Consider the following 18845-nt stretch of genomic DNA (forward strand, 5'->3'; position numbering starts at 1 on the left):
ATAGTGTGGCTGATGTGATTAGGCCCTATGATGGTATCCCCTGAATAGATATGTGGACAGAGTTGGCAACGGGCTTTGTTGCAAGGATAGGTTCCTGGGTTAGTGGTTCTGTTGTGTGGTGTGTGGTTGCTGGTGAGTATTTGCTTCAGATTGGGGGGGCTGTCTGTAAGCAAGGACTGGTCTGTCTCCCAAGATCTGAGAGAGCGATGGCTCGTCCTTCAGGATAGGTTGTAGATCCTTGATGATGCGTTGGAGAGGTTTTAGTTGGGGGCTGAAGGTGATGGCTAGTGGCGTTCTGTTGTTTTCTTTGTTGGGCCTTGTCCTGTAGTAGGTGACTTCTGGGTACTCTTCTGGCTCTGTCAATCTGTTTCTTGTTAAGCTGTGACAGTGTTTAACTTACAGGTGCCATAGTTAGTAACATTGTTTACAAATACAGTATTCTTTTTCCAGATGCTTCATCTATTGGATGTTTCCATGAGATGGTAAGAACATAAGAATGGCCGTACTGGCTCAGACCAATGGTCCATGTAGGCCGAATCGTGTCTTCCAATAGTGGCCTGTGTCAGATGCTTCACAGGGAATGAACAGAACAGACCAATTTATCAAGTGATCCATCCCCTGTTGTCCAGTCTCAGCATCTGGCAGTTGGAGGCTTAGGGACATTCGGAGCATGGGGTTGTATCCCTGACCATCTTGGCTAATAGTGATTGATGGACCTATCCTTCATCAACTTCTTTATTTTTTTAACCTGGTTATATTTTTAGCCTTCACAACATCCCCTGGAAATGCTCTCCATAGGTTGACTGTGCATTGTGTGAAGAAGTACTTCCTTTTGTTTGTTTTAAACCTGCTGCCTATTCATTTCATTGGGAGACCCATAGTTCTGAGCAGTACTGTGATCCACAAATAGCCCCTTGATTTCAAAGAGATGATTCATGGTGTAAAGTACAACTCAGCATGGGTGAGGGTATCAGAGAAACTGGCCCTTAATTACTGCAAAAGAAGGCTGTGCTTCTACACAGCACAGAGAGGGCCTTGGCTGTATGAATTAGAAACACTGCTCCCGTCGAGAGACAATTTCAAGGGGAGTGGACTGGCTAAGGCCCTTATCCTAATCTTCAAAGGTATTTAAGCTCCTAATTTCCACTCAGATCAGTGGGAAGATCTGCTCTGGGAATTAGTGTGGGGCAGATCTCTGGCCTGTGGTACACAGGAGGCCAGACTGAGCATAATGGTTTTGGCCCTTGGAATCCATGAATCTTTAACAATACTTTTGATTTCCTGGGCCTGACCCCCTTCCGTGTCTGTTAAAGTCCCTCCCTCCATGTGTTGTCTGTCTCATCTCTAGTTTGCAACATTTCTAATTTTGGGAGGGGGTGGAGATATTGGGGATATTTGGGTTTATGTAAAAACTAAAATACAGTTTATTTAAAGTCCATGGTCAATAGTTCTTTCCATATTGTAGAGCTTTGAGGAGTTTCAAACCTACTATGGATCCAGCACCCACTTCACTCCTATTTCTATTAGCTTAGTGATAGTGAAAAACATCATTTAAAATAACAGCCCCTGATTTGTATTTCACTTGGAAGGTCTTGGGGCAGGGACTATCTTTTTTTGTTCTGTGTTTGTACAGTGCCTAGCACGACACAACACAATGTTTGACTTTGCAATATGAGCTCTTTGGGATAGGGACTTTGCAACCCATACTACCTGGAGTCAGGGGGGACAGGGAGTCAGGAGTCCTGGCTTCTGTTCCTGGCTCAGGGAGGGGAGATTGTTCCAGGGGTTAAAACAAGGTTGCCTAGGTATCAGGACTCCTGCATTCTGTCTCTTGCTCTGATTGGTGACTGATCTTGGGGTTAGCACAAGGTGGATGGGGAGTCAGGACTACTGGTACTAGGCTCAGCTCTGGAAGGAAACGTTAGAGCAGGAGTAAAGATTTGGGGGATTAACTTGCTGCATAGTCTGGGACATACCACTGGTGTTAAAGTGTCTCTGCTAATGACAAGGCTGCTGAAACTGCATGAACTATGATGTGTGAGGTGCTCTGGGATCCTCAGCTATACATAGACAGCAAGTGTTATTCCCGTGTATGGCATTCACCTATGGCTCATATTTCTTATTATCAGTTTCCAAAGGGCTGCTTGGCTGTGTCTCTAACCGTCAGCTTTCAAATAGGTTCTCAGAAGGAGAGCAGCTCTGGTTGTTTTCTGTTTACACGTACATGTTCTATTTAAAGGAACCAGCAGACAAACAAGTGGCAGCTGAGGGGTACTAAATGTTAGACATCAATTCAGTGCAGAATGTGCTTTATTCTACACTTCATCTCAAGCAATGAGATGCTGCTATCTTATATCCCCTTCTGAGCTCGATAAGTGAGTCACGCCCCCCTGGAATGAAACTTTCCCATCAAATCCTAATGATGCTAGAACTTTCTCTAGGCTGAAACTCCCCCTCCTGGCCAAAGCCTGAGTAATTGAGTTTTGCATGGTCAGGGCAGGGATGGGGAGCAGGAGCAAGCTGGGCATTTGAGGAATGAGGATTATTTCAGTTGTATTCAACTCTGTCACATCCCTGACCAACTCTGCAATGCTTTAGAGTCTGCTTCCAGGGAGCAGCTACACATTTAGGTTACAGTCTAATACTCCCACGTGTACATGGTTGCCCCTGCCTGTTACCTTGCCTAATCACTTACAGCTGGAGCTAAATGGCCATAAAATGTATTCGCAAAAAGAAAAGGAGTACTTGTGGCACCTTAGAGACTAACAAATTTATTAGAGCATAAGCTTTCGTGAGCTACAGCTCACTTGCATCCGATGAAGTGAGCTGTAGCTCACGAAAGCTTATGCTCTAATAAATTTGTTAGTCTCTAAGCTGCCACAAGTACTCCTTTTCTTTTTGCGAATACAGACTAACACGGCTGCTACTCTGAAACATAAAATGTATAGAAGCATTCCCTGTGAAAAGGAAATATAGGCCCAGGCATCTCCTGGGGGCAGGACAGTACAGCCAGTCCACATTTTTCGATACAAAATGTATCAAAAAACAGAGGGGAAAAAACTCATGAAAAATGTCATTCTTGATTCAAAATTTGGGGGTGTTGTTAATAACGGAATCTTTTTTCAGTTCTCTGGTTATGAGTTTGTCAATAAAAATGAATATTTTTTGAAAAAAAATTTCTCAACCAGCACTATGTGACAGTCAAGAGTAAGTTAGAGAAGTAATAAACTGCCTGCGATATCTGTACAGGCATCTCTATGAGATGCTAAATGCAACTGGTGTTGTATTGGCTGATTGCCTCTCATTTTTCCACAGAGCAACATGCCCTTAAATGAAGAGTTTGGAAGAAAAATGTTTGAGAGATTGATTTCAGTGTGTGGTCCCCTGCACAACAGGAAAGAAGAGGACTCAGGGATGATGGAGAAATGTCTAGGAAAGAGAACAACAGAATTTGTCAATATGCTGATTGAAGAAAGAAAGAGCCATACAGATTTAACCTGTCTGATTTCTTAAATGGCAGTGAGGTTCCATGCCTATGTGGAAAGAGCATGTGTGTTTCATATGTGTCAGCAAGGGAATGGTCCTGCTATTGTGGGGAACCTTCCTGGCTTCTGCACTACCCTAAGAGAATCGGCTAGTGAAAGGATCTGAGTCCTCGCTCCCACTCTCTTCACCCAGAGCCTGCCTGATGTCAGGGACTCCTCTTCCACTGCCCCATGCAGCAGAGTCCTCGTAACCTCGACAAGGCTGGGCCCAGGGTTCCTGGCAGGCTCGACCCTCCAGTCTTCTCTTGGATACTTAGGGCAGGGGTGAGGGTGTCCCCACTCTTGCGTACTTTCTCCTCACTTCCCTGACCCACTGATCACTAGATTAAGTTCAAACCAAATACAATGTATGAAATGGCAACTGTAAGAAAAATAAGGGAAAATGGAAGAGGTAAAAGGAACAAGGGACCCGACCCTGGGTCGCAGTGAACACCACAAACAGCTTTCTCTGGGGCATGAGGCAAGTTCACAGTCTGTTCCTCACCCATCCCAGGCCTCCCTCCCAGGCCCTGGCAGCACTGCAGGGATACCACAGGTCAGACACCTGCTCTGATGATGTCCACACTCCCTCAGGCTCTAAGGACACTTCTCCTCACTATCGGCCCTTTCCTCCAGTTCACACCCCCCCTCTGGGTCTGGCCTGCAAGACACTTGTGTCTGGGCCCGGTCTGCTCAAGGTCCACCCTCGCTCTCCACAGCCGCTAACCGGGCTCAGCTCTGGTATTAGCTGCAGCACAGTGGGCAGCCGCTCCCCGGCTCTTGTCCTGTGGTGTAGCTCAGCCTTGACTCCCAGTTGGTGCAGCTGGTCTGCCTCAGCCAGTTGGCTTTGACTTCGCTTCAGCCCTTCTCTTTTCTCCTGGTATTGGGAGACAGCTGACCCAACCCCCGCACTAAGTTTCAGTAAGGGACCAACATATTAATTCAAGTTCAGCAGTTTTATGCCATCATGTGCCAGCAATGCCCCTCTGCCATGTACATTGGCCAAACCGGACAGTCTCTATGCAAAAGAATAAATGGACACAAATCTGACATCAGGAATCATAACATTCAAAAACCAGTAGGAGAACACTTCAACCTCCCTGGTCACTCAATAACAGACTTAAAGGTGGCAATTTTGCAACAGAAAAGCTTCAAAAACAGACTCCAACGAGAAACTGCTGAATTTGAATTAATATGCAAACCAGATACCATTAACTTAGGCTTGAATGGAGACTGGGAATGGCTGAGCCATTACACAAATTGAATCTATTTCCTCATGATAAGTATCCTCACACCCTCTTGTCAACTGTTTCTAATGGGCCATCTTGATTATCACTACAAAAGTTTTTCTTCTCCTGTTGATAATAGCTCATCTTAATGAATTAGCCTCTTAGAGTTGAGAGGGCAACTCCCACCTTTTCATGTTCTCTGTATGTGTATATATATCTTCTTACTATATGTTCCATTCTATGCATCTGATGAAGTGGCCTGTAGCTCATGAAACCTTATGCTCAAATAAATTTGTTAGTCTCTAAGGTGCCACAAGTACTCCTTTTCTTTTTTGCAGATACAGACTAACACAGCTGCTACTCTGAAACTTGTTTTTGTTTGTTGTTTTTTTCAGTGATAGCTTTCAGGCTTCAGTATTTTTTTTTTCATATTCAAAACCCAAACATTTTTACCAATACTGAAAATGTTTTTCAAAAGCAAATACATCATTTTTTTGTCTGTCTTTTCATTCAAAACCCAACAAAATTGCCTGTGAACAAATAATTGGTACTTTTCTTCTGGAGTCCACTGCCTTTAGAGGGGCTACTCACATTTGCTGGATCAAGGTCTTAGTGGGTATGTCTATGCTGCAATGGTTTGAATTCACGCTCAAGCCTAACCACCCTTCCATTTACACACATCGTGCTAACCCAGGTCTCAGACTGAGGGTCTCAGAACCCCAAAGGGGTGGAGTGTCTGAGGCTGAGCCCTTTGCTTTGCACTGCAGTGTAGTCACAACCCCACTGGACTCATGCTTTGGGAGTCCACCAAAAGTATTCCACAATCCCACAGGCTGACTTGCTTTTTCATCTGGGCAGCCAAGGCTGGTGGACAGTCACATTTCCCCACACTGCATCACGAACAGCTACAGTTTGGGAGGGCATTAGGGTGGGGTGGTTGGACTGGGGCCTGCATAATGTAGTGTAGATGCTAGAGGCCCAGGTTGGTACCCAGGGTTCAACAATTCCTGACCTGGTGTTACACATAAGTGTATAGGCTCAAGCCCTAGGTTAACAAATCCAGGGTCTGCTAAATGGAGTTCTACCAATCCTGGGTTTACTTGCAGTTTAGACAGAGCCAGTATGCCCCCCCACCCCCATATGTGTTTCACAAATAATGGAAGGCACAGATCATGTTTCAAAGCCTGCTTCATGCTGGCTGAGCAGCTCAGCATGATCACGAGCACTAGAAACTTACTTTCTAAAATATGAAAGCTGAGCTGCTCCTGTAATAATCACAGGACTCCAGGAGCTGGGGCTTGAAGAGACATCCCAGAATATCACATGACTCATGTAAGTTGCAGCATGTATATAAAGTCAATGGGCCAGAATCCCATTTGTGTGCACCTTATGCATTCATTCCCACCAATCTGTTGGTACCATATTGCACCCACTGCCCACTGATTTAAAGGGCCTTTCCCTAAGAGGGTTTTATCAAGACCCGAGGAATGGAGCTTGTTCCATTATTTTTATTTTGAAATCTACATTTCCTATTGAAACTTTTGTTAAAACTCCTGAGACAGGCTGGAAGTTTTATAGACCTCTGGGAAGACATGGTGTTTTAAGGAGCAATTTGAAGGAAATGAGAGAACAGATTTCTCTAGAGAATGGATGAAACACAGAACAAACAGAAAAGGAGTACTTGTGGCACCTTAGAGACTAAAATTTATTTCAGCAGAAGCTTTTGTGAGCTACAGCTCACGTAGCTCACGAAAGCTTATGCTCAAATAAATTTGTTAGTCTCTAAGGTGCCACAAGTACTCCTTTTCTTTTTGTGAATACAGACTAACATGGCTGCTACTCTAGAACAAACAAAGTCAGCACCGTACATAACATTACTGTACTGCTGCTAAGTAAGGAAGTTGAGGGAGGGTAGATTGGCCATGCTCTACATCAGAGAGGAAACAAATTATCTTCGTTGACTCTTGTTTCTCTAACCACGTCCTGTGGTTTCTCTGGCTGGGTCACTGAGTGTGAGTTACTGTACGGCCAGAGACTGCATTACTCTCCAAAACCACCGCTCAGCTCAGAGCTATTGACAGTCACCACATTTGTATCTAGATTCTACAAGCTGCAGCTAGCAAGTGCTGCCCTCTGCAACTTGCCCTGTCAAACGATTTGCTCCCACGAAGGCAGCATCTGTGGATGCTTTTGCTTTCCCTGGCCAAAGGAGTCAGAGGAGATCCAGGCCCAGAGTGGAACTTCCCAGCTACCAACACTGTGACTAGGGATAGGAGCTCACTGCTGCCTTTGCTGAAACAGCCAACCACACTCAGTTTGGCCTGGGTGAAGCAGAATGAGCTGAGCTTGGTTAGCTGATGAGCTCTGGGGCTGTGTCCGTGTTAGGGGGCTTATTCCTTCACTCTCCCACTTCCCTGGTCCTTCTCGCATGAACAGAGAGCAACAATACCCGAAGTCCGAAGGTGCAAACAATTCGATATTTATTGGGGTGAACTTCCAGCAAGCTTAAATCCAAGTTCCTTTTTTCTTATTTTCGAATCCCAACTTACTTCCTGTTTGCCCCTAATTTATATAGTAATATTCTTAGCTACACCTTAACCAATCATTCCACTGAAATTTACCTAACCAATCCTAACATATTGTAACATGATTAGCTAACCAATTATATCCCACCACCTTAATTAGTTTACACCCAGCAAAATTAATTATACAGCAGACAGAAATGATGAAGTGAGCTGTAGCTCACGAAAACTTATGCTCAAATAAATGTGTTAGTCTCTAAGGTGCCACAAGGCCTCCTTTTCTTTTTGTGGATACAGACTAAAACGGCTGCTACTCTAGAACCAGACAAAAAGAAAAGGAGTACTTGTGGCACCTTAGAGACTAACAAATTTATTTGAGCATAAGATTTCGTGAGCTACAGCTCGCTTCATCAGACACACCCCAGGACCCCCGACCTGGGATATCCTATCTGCTATCCAAGATCCACAAACCTGGAAATCCTGGACACCCCATCATCTCAGGCATTGGCACCCTGACAGCAGGATTGTCTGGCTATGTAGACTCCCTCCTCAGGCCCTACGTTACCAGCACTCCCAGCTATCTTCGAGACACCACTGACTTCCTGAGGAAACTACAATCCATCCGTGATCTTCCTAAAAACACCATCCTAGCCACTATGGATGTAGAAGCCTCTACACCAACATTCCACACAAAGATGGACTACAAGCCGTCAGGAACAGTATCCCCGATACTGTCACGGCTAATCTGGTGGCTAAACTTTGTGACTTTGTCCTCATCCATAACTATTTCACATTTGGGGACAATGTATACCTTCAAATCAGTGGCACTGCGATGGGTACCAGCATGGCCCCACAGTATGCCAACATTTTTATGGCTGACTTAGAACAACGCTTCCTCAGCTCTCATCCCCTAATGCCCCTACTCTACTTGCTCTACATTGATGACATCATCATCTGGACCCATGGAAAAGAAGCCTTCGAGGAATTCCACCATGATTTCAACAATTTCCATCCCACCATCAACCTCAGCCTGGACCAGTCCACACAAGAGATCCACTTCCTGGACACTACGGTACTAATAAGTGATGGTCACATAAACACCACCCTATATCAGAAACCTACTGACTGCTATTCCTACCTACATGCCTCTAGCGTTCATCCAGATCACACCACACGATCCATTGTCTACAGCCAAGCTCTACGATATAACCCCATTTGCTCCAACCCCTCAGACAGAGACAAACACCTACAAGATCTCTATCATGCATTCTTACAACTACAATACCCACCTGCTGAAGTGAAGAAACAGATTGACAGAGCAAGAAGAGTACCCAGAAGTCACCTACTACAGGACAGGCCCAACAAAGAAAATAACAGAACGCCACTAGCCATCACCTTCAGCCCACAACTAAAACCTCTCCAATGCATCATCAAGGATCTACAACTTATCCTGAAGGACGACCCATCAGGAATGCATCCGATGAAGTGAGCTGTAGCTCACGAAAGCTTATGCTCAAATAAATTTGTTAGTCTCTAAGGTGCCACAAGTCCTCCTTTTCTTTTTGCGAATACAGACTAACACGGCTGCTACTCTGAAACCTGTCACAGAACCAGACAGAGACCATGCAAATAAACAATAGCAAAGTGCGAACTATAATGACAAAACAATACAGAAGTGAGGATTTCACAACTACGTCTATAAAGACATAAGGGTTTCCCAGCTGTGTCTATTGATAAGTGAGTTCTTATCAGACAAAACTATCAACCTACATTTCCTTTTACACCTTCTAGGCTCTTCCCTTTCTCTGGAAGTGATAGGCCTTGCTAAGCGCCCCATATTGACTAGTTTGGAATGTGAGGATGTGACCGGTCGCTTCCCATCTTATGGTTGCCTCTACTGCTTAGCCAAAGGCATTGGCCTAAGAACAGGGACTCAGACTGTCAAAGTGAGAGAAGGCCCTTACACAGATTCTTTCTTGTTTACCTCTATTAGCAGCTAAATGATAAACATATACCTAAATTCTTCAAGTATAGGCCTTTACAGGGAGGCCTGAATATCTATATTCTAACAGTCAGGATGGGCCTGGCTTTCAGCCACATTAGCTCAGTTGAGTTAGCTTGGCTTTCCCACACTGCAAGATGGCCAGCTGACACTCCTCTTCTCCCTCTCATAGCACAAGAACAAGGCACCACAAGGGGTTTCTCTAGTCACTGCTCAGGCATCTCCTCCTGGCTGCTCTAGCTCCACCGGGTCTGACACCCCTTCCCCTTTCTCTGTCACTCACCCTTCAGTCTCTCTCTCTCTCTTTATCATTCAGGGTGCTCTGTCTCTTCATGACCCAGTTGCTCCCTCTTCAGGCTTGGCCCTCCAGCCAAGTGTGTTTTCTTCATTCTGGGATCTCAAAGTCTCACAGTCTTTGAGACTGTGGCACTTCCAACTTGAAGGGGAACCTGGGCTCAGGGACCCTCTAATCAGTGGCCAAGGTCTGCTCTGTCCCAAACCTTGCTACTGTTTCCCTGAGTCTTTTCCTACTCTGCCTCTCTCAGGATTCTGCTACACCACCCTTCTGGATAACCCCTTCCTTCAGAGCCTGGAGCCCAAGGCTTCTCCTCTCCCCCTGGGTTTCTTCCTTTCCCTCTCTAATGCCCAGAGAGTGGCTCCCAGGCTTCCTCTAGGGAGCCCTTTTCTGCTGCCAACTTCCTGGCTTTATAGCAGCCCTGCCTGTTCTTTCTCAGCTGGACTCCAGCATCAGCCCCACTTACCTAGGCCATCTAATTCCCCTCAGGTGTGGCCTCTCCACTTAATTGGCCACTTCCCAGCCTCATTAACTCTTTCTGGGCTAGTGTGGGATAAATATTCTGTCACAGGGACATTCACTTATATGAAAAGGTGGCAAATTCCAAACAGATAAAAGGAAATACTTTTTCACAGAACACACAATTAGCTGCAAAGTTTTTTGTAGAGACAAGTTTTTTGGGTAGATAGGGTGGTTTGCAAATGTAAGAAAAGAAAAGAAAAGAAAAGAAAAGAAAAGAAAAGAAAAGAAAAGAAAAGAAGAAGGCTCTGTGCCTTCATTTCTGATTCTTCTGGTAAAGGGGCATTATGATATGCTGAGATTCCTGGAAGGAGGGGTTGAACTGCATGCTGTTTGTGACCACCTCTGTTCCAGGACTGACATATGTGTGTAAACAGAACAAGTTACACTTAGCACATACCCAGACTCCTGGCCACTGATTTCTTTTGCACCATGAAGCCCACATTCAAAGCTCCAGAATTCTGCTAATGCTTGGTAAAAGGGTGAAGCTGGTGTCAGAAAAAAGAGCAGCCATATAAAAAGTAAGAGAAGGAGGGAGAGTTTCCCCATAGTCAAATAGATCAACAGTTTTTATATAAAGGAGAATCCACTAAAAAGTCAATATCAGCCAAACCAGTTCTAAAAGGTCATGTGCACCACCCTCCAGTCCAACAAAAACACCCAACAGAGTAGGGTTGAAGGGCGTCTCCAGATCAACCACACAACATAAAAACAGGTTTCAGAGTCGCAGCCATGTTAGTCTGTATTCGCAAAAAGAAAAAGGAGTATTTGTGGCACCTTAGAGACTAACAAATTTATTTGAGCATAAGCTTTCGTGAGTGAGCTGAAGTGAGCTGTAGCTCACGAAAGCTTATGCTCTAATAAATTTGTTAGTCTCTAAGGTGCCACAAGTACTCCTTTTCTTTTTACAAAATAATTCCTGTTTGAACTAGAGTAGATCTTTTAGAAAATCTTGATTTTAATATTTCCAGGGATGGAGAATCCACCATGACCCTTGGTAAGTTGTTCCAATAGTTAATCACCCTCACCATGATTTACGCCTTATTTCCCATCTGAGTTTATCTGGCTTCAACTTCCAGCCGTTGGCTCTCGTTATACCATTTTCTGCTAGATTGAACAGCTTATTATCACATTTTTGTTCCCCATGTAGGGATGTATAGACTGTGATCAAGTCACCCCTTAGCCTTCTCTTTGTTAATCTAAATAGATTGAGCTCCTTGAGTTTATCACTATAAGATAAATTTTCTAACTGTTTACTCATTCTCGTAGCTCATTTCGAACCCCTCTCCAATTTATCAACACTGTTGAAGAACAGGACACAGTATTCCAGCAGTGGTCACACTAGTGCCAGATACAGACCTAAAATAACCTCTCTGCTCCTACTTAAGATTCCTCTGTTTACCCATCCCAGGATCTCATAAGCTCTTCTGGCTCCAGCGTCACAATGGGAACTCATGTTCAGTTGATTATCCACTATAAGCCCAAGTCTGTTTCACAGTCACTGCTTCCCAGGATAGAGACCCCCACCCTGTAAATATGCCCTGCCATCTTTGCTCCTAGATCTTTCTCATATGCAAACATAAGAACGGCCATACTGGGTCAGACCAAAGGTCCATCTAGCCCAGTATCCTGTCTTCTGACAGTGGCCAATGCCATGTGCCCCAGAGGGAATGAACAGAACAGGTAATCATCAAGTGATCAATTCCCTGTAGGTTACTATTCCATTTCATGTGAGACGTTAATTTTGAATCATTCTAGTTTCTTAATCAAAATGTCATGCAGTACCAAATCAAATGCCTTATAACTACTCAGTATATTATTGCAACACTATTACCTTTATTAACCACATTTGTAATCTCATGAAAAACATTTCAGATTAGTTTGATAGGATCTATTTTCTCTACACCCACATTCTATAAACCCACATTGCTAGGCATCGGTTATATTATCCTCCTTTAAAACATTATTAACCGAGTCCCTTATCAGCATCTCCATTATCTTGCCCAGGAGAGATGTTAGACTGACCAGCCTATAACAACCAAGGTCATCCCATTTTCCTTTTTTTAATATTGGCACATTAGCTTTCTTCCAGTCTTCTGGAACTTCCCCAGTGTTCCAAGATTTCAGAGTAGCAGCCATGTTAGTCTGTATCTGCAAAAAGAAAAGGAGTACTTGTGGCACCTTAGAGACTAACAAATTTATTTGAGCATAAGCTTGCGTGAGCTACAGCTGTAGCTCACGCAAGCTTATGCTCAAATAAATTTGTTAGTCTCTAAGGTGCCACAAGTACTCCTTTTATTTTTGTGTTCCAAGAGTTACTGAAAATCAATATTAACTTTCCAGCAAGCTCTCCGCCAGCTCTTTGAAGACTCTTGGATGTGCTGAACTGCAGTTCTCCCCACTTTCACAAACTGATTAGATAGCTAAATATTTCATGATAGAAATGTTTGTTTTTATTGCATATAGATATATTTTAATTTATTTGTATTTTAATGGTAGCTAATGTTTCAAAAGTTACTGAATGACTTCGTTTGATTATTAACTAAAGCTAGTAAGAAAACAAAATAGCTATAGAATAAGAAATTTTATTATTTTTACATTTGCTTTTGTCCTAAATGAAAAGTGGCAAAAAAATCAATTCAGAAATACTGAAATAATTTTTTTCTAAATATTTTAACAAAACATTTAAGATTTTCAAAACAAAAACAAAATAATTTTGAAATGTTGAGTCAAAATGAATAATTTCATGTAAATTCAAAACTACATTTTTCATTTAGACTTTTCTGATGGAAAACTGAAAAATGGCATTGAATTTGACATTTTACGGTGGAAAATATCTACGTTGATAAAAGTTCATTTTCGGATGAGAAATTATTTTTGGTTGTAAACTTTCAACCATATCTAACATTAATCTTATTAAGTTATTATCTTATTCACTGTTTATATTTTGGGAAGGTTAAAAAGTGCTGAATATAACTTTATAGTTGGATTAATGTGAAAATCAGTTAAAATCAGGAAAATACCACATGACTGATACACCTGCAGATGGGTGAAATAAAACAATGTTCAGTGTTAGGCACAAAGTCAGGGCCTGGTTATCCTAGTAATTTCAGTGTTTTACTCTCCACAATCAAGTTTAAGCCAAGAGAAGATCGGCACTTCAAATTGAGATGCCGATGATGATTTGGCTGGCAGATATCAGGGACAAAACCTGCCCAGGGTGAGTATCTAGAAATGGTCAAAAATGCGGGGGTGGGGTCACACATATTTTATTAAATTTTCATTTCTGCTTTTTTGAAATTTTTGAAATTCTGACTGACTTCAGCCAGTTTTATCAGTAACTCATTTCATGCCCCCCATTTCTTCTCAAACTTCTGAAGGATGTTAAGAATCTCCAGCTATTCACAATATTTCCCAATTTTCCCCCCACTAATTGTTCCCCCGAAAGATGTTCTGTGCTTAGGAACTTCCCCATCATCTACCATAAAATCTGACACATAAAATCTGTGCTTTCTCTGCACCCTTATCAGCCCCTTAGCTTTTCGACTCATCTGCTGTGTTTGGTGTCTGCTAGAACCATGGATAAACATTTTCAATCAAATTCTACTCTCCCTATACTAGCATAAATCCTGGGTCACTCTGCTGAGCGTTGTGATGTTACCCCTCTTTTTTCCACTGGTATTAGTCTAGTAGTGACTACTTGGGTTTACACTGGTATAAGGAAGGTTATTTAGCTTGCTTACTTCAAACATGGTGAAAGACTTTCTTATGGTCTAGTGGATGCTAGGGAGTAAGATAGAGCAGTGACCTTAAAACACGCCCTACACACCCACTGAAAGACACATCACTTAAGGGTTTGAGTTTGCTGAAATGTCTGTTTTCCTGTTTATTAGGCCATTCAGCAGGTACAGCTGAGACTAGACCATCCATTACTATTGTCTGAGGTACAGATCAAGGGCATCACCTTAACTTTTCTTATAGGAAGTTGGGGCTGAGGGCTGGCATAGAGCAGAATGAAGTGAACACTTACTGTATACAGAGGGCAGTGACACAAGCCGCAGGAAAAAGCATCACCAACCTGACTGCTGTTTGAACCAGAGGAGCAAAGGAAGGCTCTGAGCCAAGGGACTGCAAGGTCTCTGGTACTTGCAACTCAAGAGCACATTGCAGTTCAGATGAGAGCGACTGTGTCTGATCTTCTATGAAACCTACTGGGCAGAAGGACGCTTAGAGCAGAGACCCAGGGCTGGTCTCCGAACTCATACCCAAAGCAGCAGAAGGCACTGCAGAAATTTCAAGGCTAAGTTCTTCCTGATTCTCCCAATGATTCTGCTGCTGGTTCTCTGGCTATGCTGTGAGTATGTTACAGATATTCTGCATTTCACTTTAAGAAGAGACAGGACAAAATAGTAAAGAGTTGTTCCCTTAATTAACCAGGAACATTTTAATGATAGCTCAAATTAGACAGTAAAACTGAGATTTTCCAAGCCCCTAAGGGAATTAGACATCCAGTTCCCATTAACTTTAATAGGAATTAGGCTTTGAGACTTTTTAGGTGGCTCTGAAAATCTCAGCCCTATTTAAAAAAACAATTATATATTAAAGATCTAATTCTTCCTCTTAATGGCATCATTGTAAATCCAGGATAACTCCACCAACCTCAACAGTTGTATTTATATATCAGATTGATTTATACCTGTGTAATTGAGAGTAGAACCTGGCCCTAAATAAATGCCATTTGCTTAGGTAACACATCTCTGTTAAGAATTAACTGCTATGGAAAAGGAACGTACTTTGGACAATTACAGAACTTTAAATAAAAGAGATATTTTTAGTCATTAAATGTTTTATCAGTCCTAGAGCTTACATTCCATTAGGGATATACAAGTGATGCCTGGATCTTACAAACCCAATGGAGAAACATGAAATCCACTCAAATCATTCAAGTTGTAAGGAGCAAGAGCCATAGCTGGTAGAGGGGTGGCTGAGTTCAATTGTATTAGTGGTTTAAGAAAAAATGTCACAGTGAAACAGATTAATTATTTGCAATGAATTGTCTGATCTGTTTTAGTTGTCAGATAAGAAAAATACAGGATAAGTACTTATTTAAATCATTTGAACTAATATTAGATTGTTATAGCTAAATTGTATTATTTAATATGTGCAGGTATTTTCCTTTAAGTAGTCTAGCTAGCGAGGATTGAGAGGTTAGCTGCTGAGTTTAAAGGGAGCAGAATCAGGACTTTTGTTGGTAGTGAAAGTTGCAGTAGTTGAGATTCTGTTCTGATTTCATTTTAAAAAAGCATAACATTAAAAAGTCCTATTTTGACATGCTCTGAATTTCTCAAAAAAATCTCTTTTTCAATGCAAATTTCTATGCTTATTCACAGCCCAGAGGTGAAATTTTTAGTTTTAATTGTTTGAGCAAAGCCCCTTAAAACTATTTATGTGAGCACAGAAAAAATACATTTCTCTCCAGGCAATAAAACCACATATAATTGACTAATATTCACATGGAGAGCTCATATGCAGTGGGAATTCAGAACCTGCAATTTTTGAGGTGACCAGTCCTCCATCTGATATGTAGCCATTTCAGAACGGCTTAGCTTTTCAAAAAGAGCATGGAAGGAGTTACACAAGAATTTAATTATTACAAGGGAACACACAACCTAGCTGCATGCTAAGGCCTTGATTCTGCAATGAGCTCCCACTGAACAAATCTCTCTGCTCACACAGAACCTCAGTGAACTCAGGATTGGGACCTTTGTGTGAATCTAGGATTGGAATCAGTGGGTGACACAAGCAGCTGAGATCAAAATCTGAGCCTCTGCGTTGACCTAATACTAAAATCAATCTATTGTTCATTTATTTTAAAGGTATTCATTTCACAAACCAAGAAACCTGCTCCTCTCCAGGTAAATCCTATGTTTTTCCGCATACCTAGAGCAGAAATGAGATGACAGAAAAAATATCTGCAATCTGTGGAAGATGAGGAATTACTTTGGGGAATATAAATGGATTTGGTCAAAGAGCAGGAAAAACAGTATTCAATGATTATTAGATGAAATTCACTATAGTGGGTCCATTATTTATTTGCCCAATAGCACAGGACTGTCTATAGAGCGGTATGAACACAATGCAAAATATCTTTGGTAAATAATGTATGTGATAGCAAGAGCATAATCTGTCAAATAGCATAGTCACTGAACTCTGTGCAACAGTAGTTTTCAACCTTTCTTCATTCGCTAATCCCTAAAAAATTTCTAATGGATGTGCAGACCCTTTGGAAATCTTAGACACAATCTGTGGACCCCCAACGGTCTGCAGACCCCAGGCAGAAAACCACTGTTCTATGGTAACAACACCCTTTCAGGAGACCTTCAACATACTCTGCTGACCCCCGGGGGTCCGTGGACCATAGGGTGAAAATCCCTGCTTTTCAACTCTCACTAGTGACCCACGTGAATTGCAAGTCAGCAAGTGCTCTTTAGTTTAAACAGCTAGAAAAGGATTGCAAACCATGAGGTAGATAGCAACAAAAATAATAAATAGTCATAAAAAAATGATTCAGTGGGAGTTTTGCCCACGCTTAGGCATTTGGGCTTCTGTGTTATGCTGCTCTCCCCTATGCTGCTCTCCTTTCTTCCTTTTGTCAGGTCCTGAACTCAACCATCTCATGGTCACTGCTGCCCAGATTGCCACCTACTTCTACTTCCCCTACCAATTCTTCCCTGTTTGTGAGCAGCAAGTCAAGAGGAGCATGACCCCAGTTGGCTCCTCCAGCACTTGCACCAGGAAGTTGTCCCCAACACTCTCCAAAAACTTCCTGGATTGTCTGTGCACTGCTGTATTGCTCTCCCAGCAGACATCTGGGTGATTGAAGTCCCCCGTGAGAACCAGGGCCTGTGATCTGGAAAATTCTGTTAGTTGTCTGAAGAAAGTCTCATCTACCTCATTCTCCTGGTCTGGTGGTCTATAGCACACGCCCACCGACCTCACCCACGTTGCTCTCACCTCTGAACTTAACCCAAAGACTCTCAACAGGCTTTTTTCCAATTTCATACTGGAGCTCTGAGCAATCATACTGCTCTCTTACATACAGTGCAACTCCTCCACCTTTCCTCCCCTGCCTGTCCTTCCTGAACAGTTTATATCCATCCATGATAGTGCTCCAGTCATGTGTGTTACCCCATCAAGTCTCTGTTATTTCAATTGTTAAGAAGTGATTGCCATGGATTAATAAGTCATGCTGAATGTCTCAGGACATTGCTAGGAGGACAGAGTTAAGTTTGTCTGGATACCTTAATAATCAATTTTCAGTACTTTCAAATGTTTGGTGTGTCTCATGTTAAAACTCTCAGCTCTGAATTTCCTGGCTTTTCAATGTCTGTTCCTTTACTAACTATAATTGTCTCCATGAATTTTTACCCATAGGTCACTAATATCTGCACTCAACCTTAACTCTAGCTTCACAATGCTTTTCTCTAGGAGTTGCCTTAGTTTAACAAAAATCTTAGCATGGGAATGGGAATAGCTATCATACTAAGCCAAAGCCCCTGCTTAAAAACTCGGAGCAGTGCCAGTTAACACCAGAAGGGAATGGAGTCAAGTGTGTTTAATTTCATATTTTGTCCTATTTAGGAGACCTCCCTGCTCCGCAGATGTTTCTTGACAAAGCACCCAGTTCCCAAGGGGACACAGTGGTGATGAGGTGTAAAATACCTGCACTTTCCCCTTTTACCCATGTTATTTTCTGTAAAGATGGGAAGGAGATTGTAATCCAACCGATGCAGGAAAGCAAATTTGCCTACGACCTGCCCTATAACGTATCCACTAGCAGCTCAGGAAACTTTTCCTGTTTATACGCGCACAAGGACAATCTTAGTCATAAGACTCTTTCTCTTCTAAGTACTGCCCAGCATCTGAGTATAACAGGTAAGACACTAAACTCACCTTCTCTATACAAAAATTCTCTATTGCTAGGGCAGAATCCAGATGAATAAATTACAGTTCAAATTGTCAGTTTTCAAAATAGCAGTTGTATTGTAAAGAGTGACTATGTAAACCAGACGTCCTCTTGCTTATCAGTTTTATTCCCTGTGTACATTGGATCTGCTGACTTTAGTGACCCGACCTATATTTTCTCCTCCCTTTTACTCTCGTAAACCCTGCAGAGCCAGCCCAACTAATGGAGAGTTCCTCTAGTGCATCATCAAAAATAGTGACAGGTTTCAGAGTGGTTGCCGTGTTAGTCTGTATCAGCAGAAAGAATGAGAAGTACTTGATAGAGATCTTGTAGGTGTTTGTCTCTGTCTGAGGGATTGGAGCAAATGTGGTTGTAGAATAGGAATTAATTTGCAAACTGGACACCATTATGTTAGGCTTGAATAAAGACTGGGAGTGTATGGGTCATTACACAAAGTAAAAACTATTTCCCCATGCTAATTTTTCCCCTACTGTTACTCACACCTTCTTAAAAAGAAAAGGAGTATTTGTAGCACCTTAGAGACTAACAAATTTATTAGAGCATAAGCTTTCGTGAGCTACAGCTCACTTCATCGGATGCATTTGGTGGAAAAAATGCAGGCTGCTACTCTGAAAAAAATTCAGGACTTGTCCCTCTCACCCTCTCCAGCAGTGGGTCTGCAGAGGGAGCAAAGAACTCAGCAGCAGACTCCTCTCTCTCCAGCAGGGACAGGGAGACAAAGGAGAGGCTGGCGAGCTTACTAGAGGTGCTGGTCTGAAATAATGGAG

At 42.5% G+C, this 18845-nt stretch overlaps 1 long non-coding RNA gene across 1 annotated transcript; it reads left to right on the top strand.

Annotated features, from left to right (window-relative positions):
* The first annotated feature begins 13971 nt into the window (after positions 1–13971).
* Positions 13972–17867, top strand: LOC122457272. The gene is made up of 3 exons (XR_006276742.1): positions 13972–14445; positions 15968–16006; positions 17733–17867. It is a non-coding gene; the product is annotated as an uncharacterized LOC122457272 (long non-coding RNA).
* The last annotated feature ends 978 nt before the right edge of the window (positions 17868–18845 follow it).

The sequence above is a fragment of the Dermochelys coriacea genome, chromosome 23, assembly GCF_009764565.3.
Source record: "Dermochelys coriacea isolate rDerCor1 chromosome 23, rDerCor1.pri.v4, whole genome shotgun sequence".
NCBI classification, from domain to species: Eukaryota; Metazoa; Chordata; order Testudines; family Dermochelyidae; genus Dermochelys; species Dermochelys coriacea.